The sequence below is a fragment of the Octopus sinensis genome, linkage group LG9 (assembly GCF_006345805.1).
Source record: "Octopus sinensis linkage group LG9, ASM634580v1, whole genome shotgun sequence".
NCBI classification, from domain to species: domain Eukaryota; kingdom Metazoa; phylum Mollusca; class Cephalopoda; order Octopoda; family Octopodidae; genus Octopus; species Octopus sinensis.
In genome coordinates this window covers 13,765,712-13,793,211 of record NC_043005.1, presented here as the reverse complement: position 1 = coordinate 13,793,211, position 27,500 = coordinate 13,765,712, and the positions used below count along the sequence as shown (strand labels likewise).

The 27,500-nt window shown below is 37.1% G+C and overlaps 1 protein-coding gene across 5 annotated transcripts in view; it reads right to left on the bottom strand.

Moving 5' to 3' along the window:
- The window catches only part of LOC115215701, a 123,459-nt gene extending 105,224 nt beyond the window's left edge, over window positions 1-18,235 (bottom strand). For 4 of the 5 annotated variants that reach the window (XM_036505782.1, XM_029784986.1, XM_036505784.1 and 1 more), the window contains exon 1: window positions 8,758-8,826. The gene's annotated coding sequence lies outside the window, so the exon portion shown is untranslated. Of the gene's footprint in view, window positions 1-8,757; window positions 8,827-18,151 lie in introns of those variants that run through there. The other variant, XM_036505783.1, reaches the window with a different exon arrangement.
- Window positions 18,236-27,500: the final 9,265 nt, after the last annotated feature.

Sequence of the window (27,500 nt, the reverse complement as noted above, 5' to 3'; positions counted from 1 at the left end):
CTTCCGCGCTTTTCCAGTTTTGGGCACTCTCCCTTATTATATCCCTCGATCTTCTCCTTGAGTGCCGCACTTATGACACCGAGTACTTGACTGTGACGCCATGTATATCTGTCTAGTTCTAGCCTGCAGTTTTACAGAACATGTCACACCGTCGCTCTCTCTCCATATCTACATTCATCAGTCGTTTGTATGTTCCACCGGACTAAATTGGACGGTGAAAGTAAAACGTCGAAGGTAGACTTGATCAGGAAGGATGATATTGCTTGTTCCCAAGCCCAAAGTTCCTTCCATGAGATTCGGCGACTGACCACGTATTCCTCCCATCTCAGGCACTGTCCCTGTTGACTACATTGCACTAAATGTACATTTCGCCTTCTTTCTCCTTTCTCACTTCGTGTACCGCTGCCTCTTTCATCTGTTTTATACTGCTCATGCAAAATGGCTTGAAATTGTGCAACCCAAAACCGCTCCCACAATATCGGCATACCTTAGTTTTCCGATCGCGTTGTTTACTGCTTCTTCGGCTTTCCATTTCCTCCTTGTTCGTACTTTGGGGGGTTTTCTCGATTGTTCTGATCTTTTGAATACTTTAGCATCATTACTGTCCTTGACTTTCCTGCTTTATATTATTCGGCGATTGATGTTATAGATAGTTGCAGCATGGGTCTTCCATATAGTGCAGTTGTATTCAGTGGTTTTGGAAGACCAAGCCATTTTCTGATAAATACACTGCATCTTTGTTCCATCCTTTCTACTCTACTCGAGGCTATTTCGTACATTTGCAATGGCCACATTATCCTTGGTTACAGTCCAAATTGCAGTATCCAGCATTTGAATTCCCCCGGTAATGTTGTTCTGTCAATTGCCTTTAGTCACTGTTCTACTAAATCATGTTTTTTTTTTTTTTTGCTTTTCTTCTTATCATTTAGTAAATCTCTCTGTATCATTTGCTAAGACTCTTTACAGGTTGTTTTTCCCCGTTAATATATCTTCACCTCCTATCCTGAATTTTGGACTCCTTTCACGAAAGACACGCTTCGAGATGTTTTGGCTTTGAATTTCATTCCCACCCATCCTATTAGTTCGACCAACCGCTCTAACGTTCCGTCTGCCGCTTCTATACTTTCTGATTCTATACTTTATGTCGTCCATAAAAGCCCTTAACGGTTCTTTGAATCAGCTTTCTCACTTTTTGTTGATCTTAGTAACATCTCCATGAATAGCACAAATAAGTTGACTGATATCGTGCATCCAGCTGCAATACCTACTGAAAGCCGTTGCTACTCCGTTGTGAACTTTCCTGCGGTAAATCTCATCCTCTCAGTTTATCGTAGTAACACATCAGCATTCGTTGAATTCAAAAGAAGTCCACAGCTGTTTAAATCAGTGCGCATGGAACAGATCCATATGCACTGGCAAGATTTAACCATACAATTTACAGGTTTTTTCTTCAGTTGTTTTGCACCGTTGATAGCTTCCCAGATAGGAAATGCATAATATATGCATCTACAGATCCCTGCCTTTTGGATTGTTTCATTAACATATCCGTTATGCTGTACGAATCTTGTGATTCGGCTGGCAATAATTCCAAACACGATCTTCCTATCGATATTTAGCAGAGAATGGTCCTAGTGTTTTTGCCTCCTCTTTAAGTAAACAGATACCTTCAACTATACACCATCGCTCGGCTACTTCTTTCTTCTTCTACATTTCTTTTATCAAGGCAAATAGTAGTAAAAGCAATTTCGGGCAATACTTATAAACCTTATAGTTAACTCCGTTGTTCTCAGGTGAACTTTTTGGTCTTGCTTTTGTAATGAACTCATCAATTTCTTTCCGCCTGATGTCACTCAAATCGAATGGTACTCTTGGTTCAGGTAGTTTCTTCGGCCCTAGTATTTCCTATCAGCATCGTTGTATGTCCATTTAAGATGGTGTTCGAGCTCTTCTTTAGTGCAATCCAAACTTCCGCTCTTACTTTCAGTAAACAAACGGTTAGTGTATTGATATGGGTTGTTTATAAAACTACGATAGTTTTTTTCTCTCTCTCCTTTCCTCTGTTCTTCCTTCTTTCCTTTCTTAGTTGTTTTCGATGTCTCCTTTTTATCTCTTCATATAGTTGTTTTAACCCTTCTCTTTCCTCCTCCTTTGCATCCCTCCATCTGGTTCTGAGTTTTTTCTTCTCTTCTCGTATCTTTGCGATCCCTCTTTCTCTCCTCGATGGTCCGCCTTTTGCAGATGATTCTCTATTCCCCGTTTCAAGTCCAAATCTTTCCTCTCCTTCCTGATAGATTATGTTTCGAGATCCCTTTGTTTTTCACACACACACACACACACACACACACGACTTAATTACCACCTGCACCCCTGACCGAATGCGTTAATTTCAGCTAAATTATTGATCCTTTGGTGATAAACCTTTTTCCTTGTATGAAACCTCAAGCAAGGCAACGCAGGTAGGTCAAATCCAGAGAACGCGAAGGCCAAGTCGAGGTCTCCCACATCCTATCCACCGATTTGGAAAGCGTCTGTTGAGATATTTTCGAACAATTAGAGTATAATGACAAGGTGTTCCATCTTGTTGAAACACATTATCAAGAATGCCATCTTCTAGAAGCTTTGTCTCGAGAAACTGCTAAAGCATATCAAGATAGATGGTGCCTTCCTCAAAGAAGAATGGGCCATAAATTTTTGATTTATTCATTCCAAGCCACACGTTAAGGTTTGGAGAGTCACTTTGCCATTCTACTAAATTCAGATAGTTTTTCATTGGACCAGACACAACAATTGTGTAGCTTGACTTTACTACACGTGTGGAAAGTCGCCTCATCACTGAATAAAATGTTATCCAATAAACGTTTGTTTTCGATTTGATTGACAATTTCTGTACACCTCGCTTGCTCTATTTGAATAATCCTCTTCATTTAGGGCATGCAGTAATCGAATGGGATAAGCCTTTTGTGTCGGACGCAAAATTCTAAGAAATGTTGTCATGGATATGTTGAGTCTCCATGGATATGTTGAGCCACCCTAACTGAAGCGAGCAGTACTTCGAATACATGTTCAGTACTGTTACATACTGTCCTTCAGCGTCCTCTTCCCACCTTGTTGTGTATGGACCCAGTTCTTTTATCCTTTCACTCTTTTATTCTATTACTTGTCTCAGTCATTTGACTGCGGCCATGCTGGAGCACCGCCTTTAGTCGAACAAATCAAACCCAAGACTTAGTCTTTGTAAGCCTAGTACTTATTTTATCGGTCTCTTTGCCGAACCGCTAAGTTACAAGGAGGTAAACACACCAACATCAGTTGTCAAACGATGGTAGAGGAACAAACACAGACACACACACACACACAAATATATCTATAATAATAAATGCGAAAGCGAGAGTCAGTGTGTCTCACTGTTTCAACTTTACTTTTCCGACCCCCTCTCTCGCTATTCAGTGACACTTCTACTATTCCTCATGCTTTACCCCTCTCTCACTATTCAATGAAACTTGTAATTGTATCACGTAATTTAACCATAACACGTGACCTCCACAGGAGCAAGCTTAAAAGTTACCATATCGGGCGGCTTTTAAGATAGAGCATATATATATATTTACACGACGAGCTTCTTGCAGTTTCCGTCTACCAAATCCACTCACAAGGTTTTAGTCAGCCCTAGGCTACAGTAGAAGACACTTTCCCAAGGTGCCATGCAGTGGGATTGAACCCAGAACCGTGTGGTTGGGAAGCAAGGTTCTTACCACACAGCCATGCTTGTTAAATTTTCTTGTAAAATTTTCTCTTATTTCATTTCTTTGTATTTCTTTGATACGGGATATTACAACAAAGATGCTTTCTCGTGTATTCCTGAAAGTGAACTGTTGTAACCGAGACCAAAACGTACAACCGAACAGAACACTATTTGTGACAGAACTTTTTATTAAAGCATTAACCATGGGTTCTATAGCTAAAAATAGGGTGGATAATACCACAATAGGACGCTAGTAAATCAATGATAACTATCGCTAGAAACGGGTTTTACAGGTTTTACAGTTGAAATCAATAACTGGGAGTGTTTGCGCTTAGTGAGATGCGGGCGCGCTCTCTAGGGACAGACGTAGAGAAAATAATTGCAGACAAATTATATATATATATATATAATAATAATAATAATAATAATAATAACAATAATAATAACAATAATAATAATAATAATTAATTATTATTATTATTATTATTATTATTATTATTATTATTATTATTATATTATTATTATTATTTGAGGGAATAAAATCCAAACTTACAAGGCAAAAAATTCAATTTAGAAATACTAAATCAAATTTCACACAATATAATATACATATATAAAATTAGAAAAAAACACCTTTTATCAATTGTATATATATATATATACCGCTATTGTATTTTTAGGTGTTTAAATTTTATTTTATTAAATTTTTATGAATCTTTAAAATTTTCTAATTTTTTAAATCTTCTAAATTTTGTAAAAATATATTTGGAAGTTATATATATATATATATATATATATATATATATAATTTCAACAATTGAGGGTAAAATTAATTAATTATTAATCAATTTCACCAAGTATTCAGTATGCAAAGGGACCATTTAAGGCGAATTCAAATTATTACATTATATAAAAGGGCTTAGTAAAATAAATTACTTTGCCGCATACTGAACTCATTAGAAATAGTAGCTAAAAAAACTTTTTTAAAACTATTTCTAATACTTAAAGAAAACCTCTCTCATATAGTGTTTGCTCAATTCAACTCACGAAAGTATGGGGGTAAAGACATTAAAAAATCAAATGCAAAGGTTATTTGAGAACGTACGTTTCAAGATTAGTCAACTCGACATTTCTATCATCAGCTCAGAACTCCTTGGTTTGGATTTGAAAACACTGAAAGTGGGAGCATACCCTTTCGGCTTCTTATCGCTTCTGAAGATCTGCTCGAAACTAACAGTGCCAGCAAACTCAAATATGCAAGCGAAGAATTTCTGCTCTCCCCTTTCCACCAGCGTGGGCTAAAATCAGTAAACACTATGCTTTTTCGGTAAAATCCGAGGCATTAAATAGAGAGAGATGAATTATAATTTCAACAATTGAGGGTAAAATTAATTAATTATTAATCAATTTCACCAAGTATTCAGTATGCAAAGGGACCATTTAAGGCGAATTCAAATTATTACATTATATAAAAGGGCTTAGTAAAATAAATTACTTTGCGCTGGTGGAAAGGGGAGAGCAGAAATTCTTCGCTTGCATATTTGAGTTTGCTGGCACTGTTAGTTTCGAGCAGATCTTCAGAAGCGATAAGAAGCCGAAAGGGTATGCTCCCACTTTCAGTGTTTTCAAATCCAAACCAAGGAGTTCTGAGCTGATGATAGAAATGTCGAGTTGACTAATCTTGAAACGTACGTTCTCAAATAACCTTTGCATTTGATTTTTTAATGTCTTTACCCCCATACTTTCGTGAATTGAATTGAGCAAACACTATATGAGAGAGGTTTTCTTTAAGTATTAGAAATAGTTTTAAAAAAGTTTTTTTAGCTACTATTTCTAATGAGTTCAGTATGCGGCAAAGTAATTTATTTTACTAAGCCCTTTTATATAATATATATATATATATATATAATATATATATATATATATATATATATATTATTCTTATTTTTAATGAAGATATCTTAAAATTTGTAGGATTAAGTTGGACCCGTTAATAATAATAATAAAAACAGAAAAATAGCCTCAGGATGCACTGGTGTATTTATGTATTAGTTATAGCCTGGTAATATATATATATATATATATATATATATATATATATATATATATATATATATATATATATATATATATAACGGGAAGCTTTATGAAAATAAACAAAAGACGAAGGCAGGTGGAAAACAAACGAACAATTGTATTAGTATGGCGCTCAGGAAATATAAATAAAACAAGTCTTTAACGTTTCGAGCCTACGCTCTTCAACAGAAAGATACACAGAGAGAGAAAAACACAGAAAGAAGGAGAGAAAAAAAATGCGTGCAGTAGCTAACGAATCAACATGGCGTATGTTGAAACAAACGACTAGCAGAAAGAGTAGTTAATATGTGCGGTAAGTACATTATTAGTATCAAATTACTTTAAAACATTTATGCTTTAGGTCTTTCGTTCTGTACTAGAAAGATGATAACAGCAACAGCAGCAGCAGCAGCAGCAACAACAACAACAACAACAACAACAACAACAACAACAACAACAACAACAACAACAACAACAACAACAATAATAATAATAATTTCTTTCTTTTCTTTTACTTGTTTCAGTCATTTGACTGCGGCCATGCTGGAGCACCGCCTTTAGTCGAGCAACTCGACCCCGGGACTTAATCTTTGTAAGCCCAGTACTTATTCTATCGGTCTCTTTTGCCGAACCACTATGTGACGGGGATGTAAACACACCAGCATCGGTTGTCAAGCAATGCTAGGGGGACAAACACAGACACACAAACACACACACACACATATATATATATATACATATATACGACGGGCTTCTTTCAGTTTCCGTCTACCAAATCATTGACAAGGCATTGGTCGGCCCGGGGCTATAGCAGAAGACACTTGCCCAAGATGCCACGCAGTGGGACTGAACCCGGAACCATGTGGCTGGTTAGCAAGCTACTTACCACACAGCCACTCCTCCGCCTATTTTACCTAATACTTATAATAATAATAATAATAATAATAATAATAATAATAATATTATTATTATTATTATTATTATTATTAATATTAAGGTTGCAAGCTGGCAGATTCTCTAGCATGCCGAGCAAAATCCACTAAGCATCATATCGTCACTACGTTCTGATTTCATGCATTTGAGGTAGGTAAAATAAGTACTAGTTAAACACTGGCCCAATGTAATCCCCTCCCCCCAAACTGCTGACCTTCTGGCAAAATATTAAGCCATTACTATTGTTATTATTATTATTATTATTATTATTATTATTATTATTATTATTATTATTATTACTATTATTGAGTGAGAGAGCAGTGCATGCCATCAAAGTGACATTGGGGTAAAATATACGAAGCTCAGTATACCCATCACGACTACCCGTCTGATAAAGGTACACTAGGCACATGCATCACAACCATATGTGCGTGACATGGGGATCTCATATCAAGATAAACAGCACATGATCTTGCTGGTGGGGCCCAGTAAGAATTTTCTTCTAGTCGAGTAGCCCATCCCGCTCAAAAAGTCCCTGAATAAGAGGTGTTTAAGGATATTGAACGAAACACCCATGTTTCCAAAGGTGAATTATTCAAACCCCAAAGAATCGCACTCAACATACGGCTGTGATGCTCCCCAACTATTTCTGCTCGTGATAAGAGATGCACATATCGTCAGCCACTAAGGGACATGCTCAACTGGTTAAGGTCAAACAAGTGACAAGCACATCTGTGGTATTGAGCAGAATATTTGCTGTAGCCTTTTATTATTATCATGTGTGTGAGCAGGGAATACCATCAAAGTGACACTGAGGTAAAATATACAAAGCCTAGTATACACAACGTTGCTACCCGTCTGACAAGGTTACACCAGGCACATGCATCACAAACATATATGCACGAAATAGTGACTTCATATCAAGATTAACAGTGTATGATCTTGCATATGGGGTCTAGTTCAGGTCGTGTAGCGCATCCCACTCATAATAAGAGTTGTTTAAGGATGTTGAACGAAAGAACCATGTTTCCAGGGGTGAATTATTCAAACCCCCAAAGAATTCCTCTCAACATATGGCTATGATGCTCCCCTACTACTTCTGCTCATGATCAGAGATACACATATCGTCAGCCACCAAGGGACAAACTCAAATGGTTATGGTCAAACAACTGACAAGTAAAACTGTGGTATTGAGCAGAAAATTTGCTGTAGCCCATCTTTTATACAAAGACAAAACAATGTACATGATAATGCTTCCAAGCTGTTAAGATCAAAAGCCACAACAGCCTTATTATTATTATTATTATTATCATTATTATTATTATTATTATTATTATTAAGGCAGCGAGCAGGCAGAGTCGTTACCACGCCGGGCGAAATGCTTAGCAGTATTTCGTCTGTCACTACGTTCCACCGGGTTTAATTTTGCCTTTCATCCTTTTGGGGTTGATTAAATAAATATCAGTTATACACTGGGTTTATGCAATCGACTTGATCATTTTCTCCAAATCTGAGGCCTTGTGCTTCCACCAGAAATAATTATTATTGCGATTATGAGAGCTGTAAGAATTTTTACCACGGCAGAAAAAATGTTGAGTGACATTTCTGAAATCCAATGATGTTGGGGTCAATAAATTAAGTACTAGTTAAACACTGGGGTAGATGTAATCGACTTACCCTTTCCCCTTAAACTGCTGGTCTTGTGCCAAAATTTGAGACCAACATTATTATTTTGTTAATATATTTAACATGTCTCAGTATAATGCATTTTGCACTCAGTTTCTTGTAATAGTACGCTTTAACACGAAGAAGAGCAAATGAAATTTTAAGAAAATATATTTTCAGTGTATGATGCGGTGGTATTTTCAGAGATATAAGAAATGCTCGAATTGTATACGATTCAACATATAATTGTCCTATATTATGTTGATTTAAGTAATTTATGCTATCTTTAAATCAGTGTGGTTAATAAGTCATAAAACAAATCGAAGTAAAACTATTCTTACCTTTATGTTGTTTGCCGCAGACTTGACTTATAGCATGCTGTGCTTAGTAGTTCTTTATGTAGCTTTAAATTTAGTCAATTACATTTTAAAGTTTAGTTGTTTCCTTATATCTCCTCTTCCCACCCAAATTTCAAGTGGCATTTAAAAGATGAGACAATCATAAATTAAGTAGCATCTACTCATGTACCAATCCTCTATTCAAATTAATTTTTTCTATAAATTCTTTGTCTAAAATACCACACCCACCTGATAAGTGTTTCATGCTAAAAGTTTTTTTTTTGTTTTTGCTGTAGCTTCGGCTCATAGTTGCAGCCATGCTGATGCACCGCCGTTAATTTATGTAAATTATTGTTCTTTTATATTCACTATTAATACATAGGTCACATACTTTAATGAAAGTCATAGTCGATTATGAGATACAGTTTTTGAGCAGTATTTTATGTTCTTTTTTTACTCTAGGCACAAGGCCCGAATTTTTTTTTATGAGTGGGGCAGTCGATTGGATCGACCCCAGTACACAACTGTTACTTAACTTATCGCCCCCGAAAATGAAGGTCTAATAGTGTCTAATACTTCAGCTATATCGAACACCATACTCAAATAGTACTTATCTTATTGACCTTAGAAAGCAAAGTCGACTCCGGCGAAATTAGATCTCAGAACGTAAAGATGGACGAAATGCTACTAAGCATTTTGTCCACCTTGCCAACGATTCTGCTACTTCACCGCCTTAATATAATAGTTCATTTTATTCCCAGAAGGAAAAGAGATTGGCAGGGATTTACAAAACCGAATTACGATTCAATTAGGATGAAAACAAAAAAAAAAAGGAAATGAAATATGTTCCAACTTTAATTCAAACTGGTGACCCGACATAAATCACAAAATCCTTGGCCTACGACAGACATGAGACCTTTCTGAAATTTTATATCCGAATATACAAGCATATTTTCAAAGAAATCTTATACACTCAATGCACGTTCGTCATTTGCATCCCCCAAATTAGCACATCTACTAGGGTGAGATGTAGAGATTCCCACTTCAACATGATATACATCTTCAGTAGTGATTCTTAAAACGTTAGTGAAAGCTTGAGCGAGAAAGAAAAACCTGTCCTTAATTCCCTCAGTTGCACCCATCACACTTTCACTTTCTCTTTAGTGAGCATACAGAGGAAGACTATATGTCACTCCTTGCCAAAAAAAAAAAGAGAGAGAGAAGTAGGGTATCTTCACGATGAGGTCGGCTGGCTATCAGATCCATGCCACATGTTAGAACAAGATGTTCAATATGGCTGTACAAGTTTGCAATGTTTAGATTACACTGGTCTACAAGGGTTTTGGTGTTTAGGAAATAGACATCATTCCTATACAAAATCGGTCTCCTGAATCCAAGTATAACCTTCTTTTTGGCCTATCAGATCTAGTTTTTTATGTGTGTACGTCCAATACGCAGTGTTCGTTACCTTATTCTAATTCTAAGTTTTTGTCTTTTTCCATACTTTTCAGATGTGGTGAACTAAGCAATAGAAAATGAGCAAGATTTCCACTTCAAGAAAGTGTTCCATTAATTCTCCAAATGTGTTTTATGTTTATGGAGAATACACATTACTTGAAAATCGAATAAACATTATTGATTTTGTTAAAAGAGCGTATATAGAATATTTTGGGGTCAAGCTTGGAGACCGAGATAAATACTGGGCACCGCATAGCGTCTGCAAACAATGTACAGAACATTTGCGACAATGGACTAAAGAGACAAGGAAAAGTATGAGGTTTGTAATACCAATGGTATGGCGTGAGCCTTATAATCACGTAACCTAAATTTGAAAAATCGACAAACACTTGTCTATCCTAATCTTGCCTCTGCTATTAGACTGTTTCCACACAGTGAAGAGCTTCCTGTTCCTGTCATCAAAATCTTGCATTAGATACCTCTATCCTCAACCAAAGAAGATTCATCACCTGAAGAAGAGACTAGAGATCAAGACTTTCAGGTGAGACTTTATTCCAGCTATTCTCCCAGGTAGAGTTCAATGATCTAGTTCGTGACTTGAGCCTCCCAAAAACTTCTTCAGAACTGTTGGCATCTCGACTGAAAAAGAAGAATCTTCTAGAGAATGGTGTCCGTATAACATTCTATTGAAGTCAGCATGAAATGTTCCTTTCTTTTTTCACAAAAGAGGAAGAACTAGTTTATTGCAGAGGTGTCAGTGGGCTTCTTAATAAACTTGGCATTGAGGAATACAAATCAGAGGAATGGTGTCTTTTCATAGACAGCTCTAAGCGTAGCTTAAAGTGTGTATTGTACAACAGGAATGTGTACAGCTCTGTCCCACTCGGCCACTCAACAACTCTGAAGGAAAAATATGAAGAAATTAAGTTGGTTTTAGAGAAGATACTGTATCATGACCATAAATGGGTCATCCGCGTTGACTTAAAGATGGTGAATTTTCTCATGGGACAGCAATCTGGTTATACCAAATACCCATGCTTTCTTTGAATGTGGGACAGAAGAGACCAAGGAAACCACTATGTTAAGAGAGACTGGCCGCCTCGAATAAATATGGTACTAAATCAGAAACTAGATGTGGAATTACCAATATATTGGAAGAATCTTTAGTTGGGCGAGATGAGATCATTTTTCTCCCTTTGCTCATCAAACTCGGATTGATCAAGCAATTCGTCAACGCTCTTGAGAAAAATGGGGATGGCTTCAAGTATATCCGCAGGGTATTTCCAGACTTGACGATTGAAAAACTAAAAGCAGGGATTTTTGATGGACCACAGATCCGTAAGCCCTTGAAGGACACAAATTTCGTGTCAGTAATGAGCGAAAATGCTGCATTAGCTTGGCTAGCCTTTGCAGAAATAGTGCAAAATTTCCTTGGTAAACACAAAAGTGAAAACTATAAAGACCTTGTTACCAACTTGATATCACCTTTTCGTGATACTGGCGCGAATATGAGCATCAAAATGCATTATCTTTTTAGTTATCTTGATTCTTTTCCTGAAAATCTCAGAGATGTTAGCGATGAACAAGGCGAACGATACCATCAAGAAATTAAGGAGATGGAAACTGCGATGATGGTGTTTAAAACGAGATCCTCCTGTTGCTCAACATTCACGGTTCACAAAGAAGCGCAAATATATTCCTTGAATTTTCTGCCAAAAATCTTTGCCAATGTGCATTTTCAATTTTGAATTTTTATTCGTCTTCGTTTTATTTTGAGTTACGCTTTCTTTATTGATTCATACTATGCACCTTTTGTATAAATAAAATACTTACTTTATCAAGTCTAGTCAGAAAACTACCTCTGATATGGAAAAACTGAAGTTATATTTGAATTTAGCAAGCAAAATCACTCAAAAATTCATTGAAATATTCCAGGCACCAGACAAAAAATTGTTTTTGTTGCCCAGGGTTATGATTAGATTACTGGATATACTATAAAATGTCTATGCACTCATAGATCTTTGAATCAATTAAGATGATTAAAAGTGATTGCAGGATTCATGAAAACGAGTATGCCAAAATACAAAATAAACGTGGTACTAAATCAGAAACTAGTTATTCTACAATCTAGCAGAATTCTTTTAAAAACCAAGCAAATGTAGTTAAACGGCTTGTCTGCTGCTATATATTTCTTTGGTGGTGGTGCTGGTGGTAGGGGAATCATTGTTGTCTCCCAAGAAGCTACCAAAATATTTGTTTTGGAATATTCTGGAGATTGGAGAAGACTAATGCTATATTGAGGCGCATGGATCTAATGAGATGGAAACTTCTCCAATACACCCATTCGTCAAGAAGAATCGATGTATTATTTGACATTGTCTAAATAGATCTTTTTTCTTATAGATTAATTATTTCTAATGAATTTTTTTTAATGCTCACGGTGTTAGATATATTGACACTAACGCTACTACATAAATAAACACACAACAGTTGATATTTGCCTTCTAACATTGTTCCTGTTTCCAGAAAGGTTTTATTCTAATTTGTTTCTTATTCTCATTTATCCGCAGAGTATAACTTTCAAAATAAAAAATAAGACACACTTTAATTGTTAAATTTGATTCAATGTGATGCAATCATGGATTAAGTGTTAACATGTGTCTGGGAGTAGTTTAAATGTAAGTAAATTTGGTAAAGCCGGACGCATATGTCGAAATAATATACTTACAAATACTTAACTTCAAGTAGTTTATTGACAATGAAGCTTTACATCTACAGAATAAATAGATTCCAGTGTCAGGAAAGCAATACTTTAAGTATTGAATTTTGTTTATGAAATATGCAGTGTTTGATGTTAGCCATTATTAGTTTTTATTTTATTATTTTTGTCATTAATTATGTCCATCTGTTCTGTGAAGTAACTAACTACGTATACATTGGTGTATACATTAATGTCTCAATATACGAGTTAATTTGTTCCCGGAGATCGCTCGTAAAGTGAAAATTCGTAAATAGTAGCAATGTTATCAATCGTAATTCGTTCCCAGAAAAATATTTTACCTATGAAACTTATAATAATCGTTAAAAAATGGCAATAAAACAATTGTAAATGTAAAGAATATTTTATGCAAAATAAAGAGAATGTCAAGATCATTTATAATAAACTATATTCTTTCCTACTCTAGGTACACAAGGCCCGAAATTTTGGGGGAGGGGACGACCAGTCGATAAGATCGACCTCAGTACGCAACTGGTACTTAATTTATAGACCCCGAAAGGATGACAGGCAAAGTCGACCTCGGCGGAATTTGAACTCGGAACGTTTCTACCAGCTCGCTGCCTTAAAAAAATGATCTAATATTGACTGAAGTGATGCTTTGTGATTTAGTGGAGGCGCAATGGCCCAGTGGTTAGGGTAGCGGACTCGCGGTCGTAGGATCGCGGTTTCGATTCCCAGACCGGGCGTTGTGAGTGTTTATTGAGCGAAAACACCTGAAAAGCTCCACGAGGCTCCGGCAGGGGATGGTGGTGATCCCTGCTGTACTCTTTCACCACAACTTTCTCTCACTCTTTCTTCCTGTTTCTGTTGTACCTGTATTTCAAAGGGCCGGCCTTGTCACTCTCTGTGTCACGCTGAATATCCCCGAGAACTACGTTAAGGGTGCACGTGTCTGTGGAGTGCTCAGCCACTTACACGTTAATTTCACGAGCAGGCTGTTCCGTTGATTCGGATCAACCGGAACCCTCATCGTCGTAACCGACGGAGTGCTTCCATCAATCCAGCTTTGTGATTTAGCTAACTGTAGCAGCAACAGCAACAACAACAACAATAGTAGTAGTAGTAGTAGTAGTTTTAGTGGTGGTTGATCATAGTGCTGGCGGTATTAATAGTAGGAGGCGGTAATATTTTTGGAAATGTTGTCCATGATGTAAAATCCGGCATGGAATGTCAGGAAAAGAGAACTAAAACTGTAAAATCAAATATTTCAATGAAATTTCAATGAAAGTTGTATAACACGCTAATTTTCTCCATCATTTAATAACAATATATAAAAGAAACGATGTTATGTCCATCGTCTTTCATGTATTTCAAACTTGATCTTTAGTAAGTTAGAAAGACGTGCACGGGTTTTTCTAGTACTGGTACTATAAACAATGTTGTTATTATATCTAAAACTGAAGGCAGCGAGCTGGCAGTATCGTTAGCGTGCCGGGCAAAATACTTAGCAGTATTTCGCCCGTCGCTGCAATTTGAGTTCAAATTTCGCCGCGGTCGACTTTGCCTTTCATCCTTTCGGAGTCGATAAATTAAGTACCACTCAAACACTGGGGTGGATGTAATCGACCAGTTACCTCCCCCAAAATTTCAGGCCTTGTGCCTATACAAGAAAAGAATCGTTAGCACGACGGGAAAAAAATGCTTAGCGGTATTTCGTCCGTCTTCATGTTCTGAGTTCAAATTCCGCCGAGGTCGACTTTGCCTTTTATCCTTTTGGGTCCGATAAACTAAATACCAGTGAAACACTGGGGTCGATGTAGTCGACTTACCCCACCCAACAAAATTTCAGCCCTTTTGCCTATAGTGGAAAGGATTATTTCCAAAGTTGCTACTAGTTGTGGAGAGACACCGTGACAAATCACCTGATTTTAATATAATAGGATTCTAGAAAAAGGTTGAACATCTGTTTTAGAATAACAAATTCACTAACAACTCTGTTATAGCCTGTGTACACATCAGTGGGGACAAGAAGCAAATGAAAGAAACTTAGCGAAGTAATGTTAACTCTTTGCAAATCAAGATAGTATTTTTTAAGTTTGTCCTAAACGTCCATGTTTGTTTTAAGACTTCTAGTTAATCCTTGTTTCATACATTCTGAATAATATATAAAGCTTTCCTTTAATAAGTCACAAGTTATTCTAGTGGTTGAACAAAATTGGGAATGTGTATCATATATGATGCATGGACGCCAGAGAATTTTGTCCTGCGTAACAAATATCATATACAGAACAGGCAAAAAGTTGAAAGGCTTATATGTTTCATACAGAGAACATTTAAAAAAAATGTAATAATTATACATAATTATACAGTGATATTTAACATGTTCGTGTACATTCGGACATGGAAAGATTGCAAGACTCGTCTCGGCAGAAAATTTCCCTATTGACATATTGCGTAAAAAACACACCATAGGGCTATGAATTACGTCATCAGACAGTCGGACGCATGCGTTTCTGCGTCGAGTGTCAATTCTGCATGTATGTCTTTCCAACACTGAATGTACGCAAATATCATAAATCTGATTCTTCAGGCGCAGGCATACCTGCGTGGCAAGAAGTTTGCTTCCAACCACATGGATCCGGGTTCAATCCCAGTCCGTGGCACTTTGGGCCGACCAAAGCCTTGTCAATGGATTTGGTAGGCAGAAGCTGAAAAGAAAGCAGTCAAATATATATATATACATATATATATATATATATATATATATATATATATATATATATATATATATATATAATATATATATATATATATATATATATATATATATATATATATATATATATACATACACACACATGCACACACAGATATATGTGTGTGTGCTTGTGTGTGTTTTTGTTTGTGGGTATGTATGTATGTATGTATGTATATATTCAAATATGAATTAGAAGCAGTGTTAGTGTTATAAACATTATTGAGCACACATACTGAATGTATATCCTTTAATTGTTCACCAGTAGGCTGCAATTTAGCACGGTGGAGATTTGTGTGTGAATGTGTCTGTGTGTCTATGTGTATATGCGTGTGTTTGTGTGTGTGTGTGCTTGTGCGTGTGTGTGTGTGTGCACATGTGCGTGCGTATGTGAGTTTGTGCGTGTGTGCTTGTATGTTCGTGTTCGTGTGTGTGTGCGCGTGTGTGTCTGTGTGTGTTTTTGTCTCTGTGTATTTGTGTGTGTGTGTGAGTGTGTGTGTGTGTGTGTGTTTGCGTGTGTGTTTGACTGCACTTGTCCCCTCACCACTGATTGACAACTGGTGTTTGTGTGTTTGTGACCCCGTAAGTTAGCGGTGCGGCAAATCAAACCGATAGAATAAGTACCAGACTTTAAAAGATTAAGTACTGTTTTCGATTCATTCTGCAAAAAAAAGTCTTCAATGCTGTGCTCCAGCATGGTCGCAGTCTAATGACTGAAACAAGTAAAAGATAAAATTTTAGCTATATTTCATTCAATACTGCGTTGTGCGTCTCTAATTAATTTCAGCTTTTAAAATCTTTGCGCACAATAGCACATGTAGCAAGGTTTTAACATAAGAACAACATGTTTCGGTGGCTCTGAAGGACGACTCGGTATCTGTGACTGACAACAAGCAACGACAATCCAATGCATTCATCCTACGATTGGATGACGTCATTCACACCCCAACGGGATTTTTCCCACATTGTCTATAAAGAGAATTGGTCACTCGACGTGATAAATATGATTGCACAGCCCAGTATACAACACTTTGAATTGTGCCAGATTGTAGAATATCTGGCCTTTGATTTAGCACTATATTTGTCTTGCATTTTGGCATGCCACTTTTCATAAATCCCACAGTTTTGTTTTGATAATTTGTACATCCTTGTGGATTCAAAAATCTGTAAATTGCAGTATGGAAGTCATACACATTGTCATAGTTTCTCCAGTATTGCAGAAATCGATGAAACCGTATAGCGGAAATTCGTCACGATTTAAACATTGCACACTTGAGCAACAACGTTGAAATCTTGTTCTAATATGTGCGATGGATCCAATTGCCAACCAACATCATCGTGAAGATACCTTACTTCTCTCTTTTTTGGCAAGGAGTGACATATAGTCTTCCTCTGTATGATCCCCCAAAATGAAAGTGAAAGTGTGATGGGTACGACAGAGGGAATTGAGATCTGGTTTTTCTCACTCTTTCAAGGGAAGCTTTATATCCCACCCCAGTTAAATGAGCTCATTTTTTGGATGCAAATAATGAACATACATTGCGAGTATAAGATTTATTTGAATATGTGCTTGTATATTCGGAGGTAAACTTTCTGAAAGGTCTCATTTCATTTCCTTTTCTTCTTTTTTTTTTTTTGTCTTCATGTTTTTCTTTTTCATTATTAGGTAAACGCCAATTGAATCGTAATTTGGTTTTGTAAATCCTTGCCAATCTCTTTCCATTCTGGGCGAGCTGACAGAATTGTAAGTACATCGGACAAAATCCTCAGCGGCACTTCGTCCCTCTTTACGTTCTGAATTCGAATTCCGCCGACGTCGACTTTGCCTTTCATATTTTCGGGGTCGGTAAAATAAGTGCCAGTGAAACACAGGGATCGGTGTAATCGACTAGTCTCCTCCCACGAAATTTCAGATCTTGCGCCTTTAGTAGAAAGGCTTATTATTATAATATTAATACTTGAAAAGAGAAGACCCTCAGCAAACATAAAAAAAAAAATTGGGTTTGTTTCGAAAAGATTAATCTTATATTTTGCTGTCCCATGTCGGTTTTAACAAGTTAACAAGCAATCATTTGTGAACTTAGTTTCACTCTATTTCAGCTCTTTGAGGTCACAAATCATGATCTGGAATTTTTCGACAAACGCCGAGATGAAGGAAAAAGGAGCGGAAAATGTTGATGCAGCTTTTTTTCGCCGTTGTCTCAAATCAGCAGCACCACCAGTGCTACAGCCAGTACCAAGCGAAATAACAGCAACATCAACAACAACAAAACCAACAAAAGCAACAACTTGATAAATAAGAAAGTGCATGATATCGACAACAACATCTGCGGAAGTCATAACAAACATGGAAACGACATGAACAAAATTTTAAACTGTCCGACCATGGCCAACACGCCAACAATTTACACCTCTGCAGTTGTTACCACACACGCAATAAAAAAGAAACACAATAGAGAACTTACCCGTCGCTGCCTTCGTTAACATTGCCCGCCGAATGCAAGAAAAATTATCATCCTAGCCGACGAGTTAAAACAGGAAAAACACACGTTGATGACACAAGGAAGATATAAATTTAGCTATCCCGTTTTTCGTCCAACAGGAAGCAAATTTCAAAATGGTTACTTTTAGAACAATTAGTATGGAAAAAAAAGAATAAATAAATAAATGGGCAGGCGATACATAAAGATAGAAAAATATCTAAAACAAGTCTGGATTATTAAGAGTTACGTTGCTAGGAGAAGAAATTATGGTATGGTAGAGGTGAGATATCCAATAGAAGAAGCGATAAAACACTCAACAGCAATGCTGAAAGTGAGAAAGTGGCGGTCGTTCTTACGGCGGCTTGTTTCGGTCCCGTTCTCCATGGCTGGATTGCAGCAATGTAGAGCGATATCTGATCGGTAGTTCGGGTGAATGGTTACCAATCGGAACTATTCAGCATCATGTGTTCGGTCCATCAACGCTGTCCCCTCTCGTCTTTTTTTAATGTACTGGCTCTAGAGAGCCACTACTTCGGAAACTGGATACGTTCAGAGACATCCTACGCGAGCTAAGACGTGGGTAAGCTGTATTGACATACGTAAACGAAGTAAACATTATAGTGTTGCACACCAGGCACATAGACCTAATCGGCATTGCTCTCGGAGAATTCGAGGCGATGACAGGAGTAAAAACTAACCAAAAAAGTCAGTGAGCCTGCAGTTCGGCACCTAGAGAGGCAGGTCAATGATGCTGGACGAAAGGACCGAATGAATTACTTGGGGTCAGGTTTGGTCCAGATCTCCTGGAGAAAAATTGGGACAAAGTGACGAGCTGGGTGGCTAATTTCACATAGAAATGGGCCGAGAGAAAACATCTCTGAAAGGTCGGGTAGAGGTGGCAAATTCATGCACCACTTGACCGTCGTGTCTTGCCCTAGTTTACGTCTGACCAAATTGAAGAGAATATTCTTCCACTTTATATGGAAGGGAGTCTTTAGGCACTCCATTTGTTGTCAACACCCGTCGAATGAAGGACTGAGCATGCCATGGCTAATGATGCGCAGACATGTGCTGAGGTTGCGACATTTCCAACGCTTTCTTGATAGTGTGCAGGTGCAGTCGCTGTTTGTCAGACTCGCTTTTCCGCAACTCCTCTTTTTCACTAAGCTGCAATCCAGAATCAAGCGTAGATCTAGGCAGGGCGTCTGACGCCTACAGTGTCGCCAGGTGCTCACAGTCCTCTGTCGGTTAGGCAATACAGTAGGTGGAATACCACTTTAGCGTTTTATCGAGAATTAGCGGCGGTCAAATGTGGTGACGTCTTCGAGGAAACTCGGGGTGCCGATGAGAATTAATTGGCTCATCTGATCCGGAGGACTTTATGGCCAGGGCCCAAGGACAATTTCCAGAAATCCTTCACTTGGCAGTGCTACAGGAGTGACATTGCCTGTTCGGGATAAAGTCTACAGGCATGCAAGTAGCATTAGTCGGGATTGTCCAACATCCGCAACGAGCGATGAAACTTTGCTGCACGCTCTATTCCAGGGCCCGAGCGTTGCAAACTCGATGGTTTATGTCGAACACCTGCTCTCGCGTGTAGGACGAACCAATTGTGAAGAACGCCGAGCTACATTTCTATGTTAGGGAATGGCAGGCTGTATTTATATATCTGGTAGCCTTAGCGAAAGAAGTTGTGTGGTGGACCAGATTGAAAAAGCTGAAGACGTTTTTCTCCTCATCAACTTTTTCAACGTAATTTGAAAAACAAAATGTGAGTATGAAGGAGAAAGTGCTTCCTCCCAGCAATTTTGTTGAAAGGTGGGTCAATGTGACAAGTATGGCCCGATTGAATGAACCTATTCTAAATCTGCTCCTGTAAAGTAGTCTCTCTCATTTGGGAAATTATTCACCATTAGAATTTATATTATCTTCGTTCCATGCTTCTAGCTCCGCATTGTATTATCCAGTACCTTATCCAATTTTTTTTCTCTTTGTGAACCCTTATTACTGAATAAAGAAAGAATTATTATAACTATTGTTTTACTTCTCTGAAAGTTTGGTCATGTTTGTTTTGGTAGATTCCGTGAGAGCGCACAATAGCCTGCTGTGAGGGGACCCACAGGGTCTCTTTCTGCACATTATAAGCTTAGATGTTACTTATCGTGAGAGATATTCAACATTCAACTACCAATCTCAAAATCCTTTATTATTAATATACTTATTAAGGCGGCGAGCTGGCAGAATCTTTTGCTGGATATCATTGTTATTGTTTTGAGCACTCGTTGTTTCTGCGTAAAATCCCCACTGTCCATATATACTGTACTGTCTATATGCCGGCCCTAGTGGCTGATAAATGAAATAATAATTATTATTATTAAGGCGGCAAACTAGCAGATTCGTTAGAGGGCCGGACAAAATGCTTAGCGGAATTTCGTCAGTATGTTCTGAGTTCAAAATCCGTCGAGGTCGACATTGTCTTTCATCCGTTTGGGGTCGATAAATTATGTACTGGGGTCGATGTAATCGACTATCCCCCTCCCTCAAACTTTCAGGCCTTGTGTCTAAAGTAGAAAGGATTATTATTAGGGTGGCGATCTGATATAATCGTTATGAACTGGATAAAATTCTCAGCGACCTTTTGTCCATCCTGGAGTTCAAAATTCCGCCTAGGTCGGACTTCACTGTTCATCCATTTGGGATTATTAACATATGTAGCAGTTGAGCATTGAGCTCGATGTAATGGACTAATGCGCCCCCTATAATGTCAGACCTTGCTCCTATAGTCGAAAGGATTCTCCTCCTCCTCCTCCTCATTATCAGCATCATCATCATCATCATCATCATCATCTTCATCATCTTCATCATCACCTAATGTCCAAACTTAACTAAAAAGAAAACAAACAAACAGAAATGATCATCTTTCTATTCCAAAATACTACCGGACTTACAAGACAGGACAAGTTCCAGTATGAAGACCAATACTACCTGACAAATATTTAACTCAAAACAGAAATGGTACGTCTAATTTTAGCTTCACTAAATCAGTTTTCTTGTATCCACCTGCCGACAAAAATAAACGAAACGAGAGACTAACATCTACTACCATAACCAATTAATCTTATTTTTTTACATTATCTAATGAGACATAAATATAACTTTTATTGCTATATCTTAGCCCCTCCCTCTGCACCAAATATTTTGTATGCTTGAAAGAATGTGTGTTCTGGTTATATATATATATTTTCTTTTTCCTATCATCATTCCTAAAGTCGGAAAAGGCGGCGAGCTGGCAGAAACGTTAGCACGCCGGGCGAAATGCGTAGCCGTATTTCGTCTGCCGTTACGTTCTGAGTTCAAATTCCGTGAAGGTCGACTTTGCCTTTCATCCTTTCGGGGACGATAAATTAAGTACCAGTTATGCACTGGTGTCGATATAATCGACTTAATCCTTTTGTCTGTCCTTGTTTGTCCTCTCTGTGTTTAGCCCCTTGTGGGTAGTAAAGAACTAGGTATTTCGTCCGTCGCTACGTTCTGAGTCCGAATTCCGTCGAGGTCGACTTTGTCTTTCATCCATTCAGGGTCGATAAATTAAATACTAGCTAATCAGTGAGATCGATGATATCGACCACTCTCCTCCACCAAATTTCAGGAGTATTTCTAAAGTCGGTTTTTTCGAAGAATTGTTTCTATTCTCACTTCTGTTTTCAGCTATTTTTTGCTGGATCATTATATTTGGAAGTTCCCCCTTTTCCTTTAGTCTCATCCATCAGAGTACACAAACACATACACACAGAGTAACACCTCGACATACGAGTTCATTATTTGTTCCTAGACACAGTTTGTCAGGCGAAAACTCGTAAAGCAGAGCAATAATTACCCATATAAATCATAATTCGTTCCTAGAAAAGTATTTTTACCTATAAAATTTATATTACTTGTAAATAAATGGCAATAAAGCAGCAGTAGAATGTAAGGAATATTTCATGTAAAGCAAAAAGAATGTCAAGATCATTTATAATAAACAATATTTTAATTATTATTGTCGTTTTCAGAAACACTTTCACTTGCACTAAATTCGCACACGCCATCACTTGTAGAGGCGATCACCGATTCACAAGTACCCGTAGACGGACTTGTAGATTTCTTTTTGAAAAGCAAGTCTAGAGTTGTTTGCTTAAAATCATTTTTTCTCGCTCTCTATAAATTTCTCATTACACGCTGAAGCATTTGTTGTAGAAGTAATAACTTTTGCTCATTATTCAAAATTTGGATCTTGTGCTTGAAAAACTTATAATAAAATAAAACTCAGAAACTTGGGTTCTCGTAAAGTGAGTCCTCGTAAAGTGCGGTAGTACTTTGTGTGTATGTGTGTACATATATATATATATATATATATATGTGTGTGTGTGTGTGTGTATATGCACATGTGTGCGTGTGTATGTATGTGTGTGTGTTTATATATATATATATTTATAATCGACGACGAGGAATCTATTTAAAAGGTAATATTTAGATTATTCATGAAGGAGAGATGATAAATTTAGGTTGCGTTCTATTTGTGCTCTACCTCTAAATTACGCTTTTATATTGGCGAAACCAAGGTCGACAAACAAGACTTCAGTGAAAGCCAGAACACTCTGGACTATCACCTATCGTTAAAAAAAAACTAGAATACAAAGAAGAAGAAAAGAAGTCTGTTAAGAATAGTTTGTTGTTGGAGATTGTAAGAAATATCGGATCTTTTCGGTTTGAACGTCAATTTTTAACATAATTTCTAGGTAACTAAAAAATTTTAAACTGTGGTTATAAAACATCTTTTTCTCTTGGCTTTATTGAGAAAATTCTATAGTTTGTAAGATACTTGTTGTTTTTTTTCTTCAATTTCTGCAATTTCAACTAATCGATGACGTCCATTGAGGTAAAAACATTCTGTGCCGTATGAATATGTCCCTCGTTTAAGAAACAGATTAGGTTTATTTACATTTGTGAAGAAAAAAGATACCCTAACCCTAACAGATTGAAATGCAATAGATCGATACTAGAGTCATAATTATGGGTGACAATTTCATATGACACCGCTAGAAAAAACTACCGTTCAAACCTAAAAGATCCGAACTATCTAATCATTGCTTTTAAGTGGTTCACCTCAGTGACATCAAATATGTAATCGCCCGTCATTCTGTTGCATATGCAATCGGAATCAATTAAGGGGATTTTTGAAATCCTCCCAATACGTTAACAAAGAATTGGTCAGGCCTTCCTAATGCTTGGCAAAAATTGTACCGTATTTGAATTAAACTGTGGTTTCAAGAATATAACTTGTTCAACCTGTTAGACGCAGCTGCAAAACATCCCTGAGAAAAAAAATACATCACCCTATTCAATACTTAACGATACATAATATAAGATATACCTAATTGCCCTTTTTCTTGCCATTTATCATTCAGAATATCTAAGGCAGCAGTTTTAGCACGGGTTTTCATGCGCTTAGCTTTTTCTGTGCTTGTTTCTTATATGTCTAAGTCCGAAATTTGTTGTATTCGGAATTCACTTAGATATTCCTTTGCCTGTTTTGTTACTGAGTATGATGCTTTCTTGTTTTCATGTTTTGAGACCAGTTTTAACATCCAGTCCCCAGAGTTTTTCAGGTAGATGTCTAGGCCAATTGTAGCAATCTTCATTGTTATTGCCAGTTGTAAAAGTCCACGGCCTCCCTCTTTTCTTGGCAGATAAAGTCGTTCTGTATCTGCCTTAGGGTGGTGCATTCTATGCATTGTCAACAGTTTTCGTATTTTTCTGTCAAGATTACTTATTTCAGTACTTGACCAGTTAACGATATTGAAACTGTAAGTCACGACTGGTATGGCTAAAGCATTGATCGCTTCGATCCTGTTTCTCGCATTCAGCTCTGTCTTGAGTATTGCTTTTACTCTGCGATAACATTCTCTCCTGATCCTTTCCTTCATCACTGAATGCCTTATTCCATCCCCTTCAATTACCACTAGGTACTTGTAGCTCTCTGCTGGGTCTAACTCTTTTATGATATTCTGCTGGTCCAGGTAAATGTTAGATGTTTCTGTCATTTTTCCTTTGATAAATGTAGCTTTTGCACATTTATCGAGGCCAAATTGCATTCTGATGTTATCACTGAATTGTTTAAAAATCGTTAGTAAGCCCTTGAGCTTTTGGTCATTTTTTGCAAAGAGCTTTAAATCATCCATATAAATGAGATGATTTATATTTTTATCCAACATTTTATATCCGAACTGTGCGTCATTGAGCAATTTTGAGAGAGTGGTAATAGTGAGTCGCTCTGGAAAATGCCACATGAAATTTTTACATCACCAGCATTTAGAGATTCATCGTTACTGTTCAAAGTTAGTGTGGTTCTCCATGATTTCATACTTACAGACAAAAGGTTTCGCAGAGTAGGCGCTATTTTATACATTTCCAGGTATTTCTTAATCAAGCTATGTGGTAGGCTATCAAAAGCCTTTTTATGGTCTATCCAGGCTATTGATAAGTTTTTGTGTCGTTTGTGACAATCTTCTAAGATCATCTTATTGATGAGTAGCTGATCTTTACAACCATAGGATCCACGTTTACATCCTTTCTGTTCATTAGGGAATATGCTGCTGTCTGTTAAAAAACTATAGGTATATTCCGTCAGGACAGATGCTTGCGTTTTATACATAGTTGTTAAGCAGGTTATGGGTCTATCGTTTTTTTGGTTCATTTGTTTCTTCCCTTTTGGGGAGCAGGAATGTTAAACCATTAACTAGCCAAGCAGGCATCAAACTAGGGTGTTGCAAACATTATTGCAAAGTTCTGTTAGCAGTTCATGGCTCTCTGGGAAGGCATTCAACCAGAAGTTAGGAATTTTATCCTTTGCTGGAGACTTCCATTTGCTTGAACTCCTGAGAGCAGATCTTACATCTTCTACCTTGACACCCTCCCACTTTTGCTCCTCTAAGGAGTACAAGTACGTAGCTATTCTTTCAATTTATGTACTCACTATTTGTGTTTTTTCTTCTGCCCAAATTTTATTCCAAAAACCCTGCACTTTTTCTTTTGATGGTACAGACTTTACAGTAACTGGTGTTTTCCCTATCTTCCTGTAAAAAGTTTTGGTGTTATTTTTGAACATGTTGTTGTCCTTGAAGAATATAACACGCTTTTCATACCTCGCTATGCGGGCAGCTTTAGCAGACACTTTTGCTTGATAGTTTCTATGGTGACATCAATATCAAGTATAGTTTTCATATTATATTTTTTCTTTAATTTTTGGGTTTCTGTAGGCTTGGTAGTCTTGTCTACCTTAAGGTTTTTCAAACATTCAATGTCAGACCTAAGTAGATTAATTTGATGTTGGATACGCTCTTGCTAAGAAGGCTTTTTGTGGGAATGTTGCCGTTTTCTAATCTTTTCACCATGTAGAATCGTTGAGATTTTCGTGGATGCATATTACAGGTGGTTGAGATCTGTGATATTAACATCATTAGCTGAAATTATATCCTTAAGTGCAAGGCGGATTTTACCAATTATTTTCATGTTTTGGTTGGAGTTGCGGATTCTGGGGAGTGTATCACGTTCACCCATACTGGTTTATTTAATTTTCAGCCATTCAATCATGATTTGATTCTTTAGCTCATGTAGTTCAGTTGGGCCAATATTTGTGTGACGTTCTCCTTCTGTTTGATGTTCATCTGTCTTTAGTGTTTATGATTGGTTCAGTGAGTATTTAACTTTGCCTATCAGTTATACTAACTCTTTCAATCCTTACTGCATTTTTATCAGCCCTGGGCTGGTCTATAATTATTCCCTCTGTATTATCTTCTTTAGCTGCAGCTTCGTTGTTTTTATCCGTTACTGCTTGTTTGATTTGGTCAATCTCTACTTCAGTCAGTAATTCTTTTATAATGTTTCTTCTGACGTTGGTAAGTTTGTTACTGTCTATGTAGGGTCTTACTTTAGGGTGTTTCTGTCTCCAGTTTATGTAGGTTTGTACAATGTTAGATTTATCTGTTGGGAAATATATGGCATGGTAGAAGGCCGTAAGAACTTCCTTATTATCTTCCCTAGACCATTTTTCATTTTTTTTCTTTTGGTTATTTGGTGACGGGCATGGGTGGCCATCTGTTGGAATATTCCGGCTGTGGGGTACGTCTAGCTCTTGTGTGTCGGGAAGATTTGAACCAGTAGCTGATTTTTCAATCAGAATTTGGTTCAATATTCTGGTTTGTGGTCTTTTCTAAACCGATCGATGACCATTGCGGTTTGTAATTTGTTTTGTTGACATTGAGGCATGACGAGCTTCGGTTCTTACATTAGGAGTCGGATCTGTCAGTTTAGGGTTAAGTTTTTGCGACGACACCGCCTCTGCATGTAAATATCGTTCGTAGCGTAATTTCTTAAGGCTGGCAGATCTGTATTCGTCTGCATTTTTAAAATTTATTTAGGTTTACCTTCGGACATAGTTTTTGGCGTAACTTCGAAATAAGTACCGGTGTAGGTACCGGAAGTACCGGATACATTTCAAGAAAGTGTTTTATTTATATATAGTTTGTTAGGGTTTGGGTTAGGGTTAGGGTTAGGTGTGGCGGAAAAGGGTTTCTCTTATCTTCAGAAATGTAAACAAAGTCACGTGTGTACCTATAACGAAGGATCGCCTAGTTTTTTTGTGGTGTTTTTTTTACCCATATGAAAGGTTCACTTTGTCTGTGGTAGTTCGAAATATGAGAATAAAATATGAAAGAAAAACAAAGAAAGTTTTGATTTTGTTTTTGCTTGGTCTGTGACACGTTTTTTCATGTGCGTGAGTGTGTGTCCTGTAAATTTCACTTAGTGTGTTCAACTTTGGGATGTATGTGTAGTCCTATGGGTATCAGAGTGTATATATGATTGTGTAGACATTCGAGTGTATGCGTAATTACTAAATTTATGTACTCACTATTTTTTTATTTTGTTCCGTTTCTATTTTATTCTATGTAAACTTTCCGGGGTTGATATCGCACGTGTGTTTCGCACGTTTCATTGAGACACCGTGCGTAGGAGAAGCTGTACTTTGTATTGCAGTAAAATTTCGTTTTTTTTTCTTAGTATCTTCGTTACAAGGTCGCTTCCTTCAAGTTTTCCCCAGGTTCCTTTATCCAATTCCACCGATGTTATTGGATTAGATTTGTTTTTGAATGGAGAGCCCGGTTTAGTCCATCCATGTTGTTATTCAGTACGGGCTTCTTTTTCTGTTGTTATTCAGTGCAAGCTTATTTTATTATTATTATTATCATTATATTATTATTATTATTATTATTATTATTATTATTATTATTAT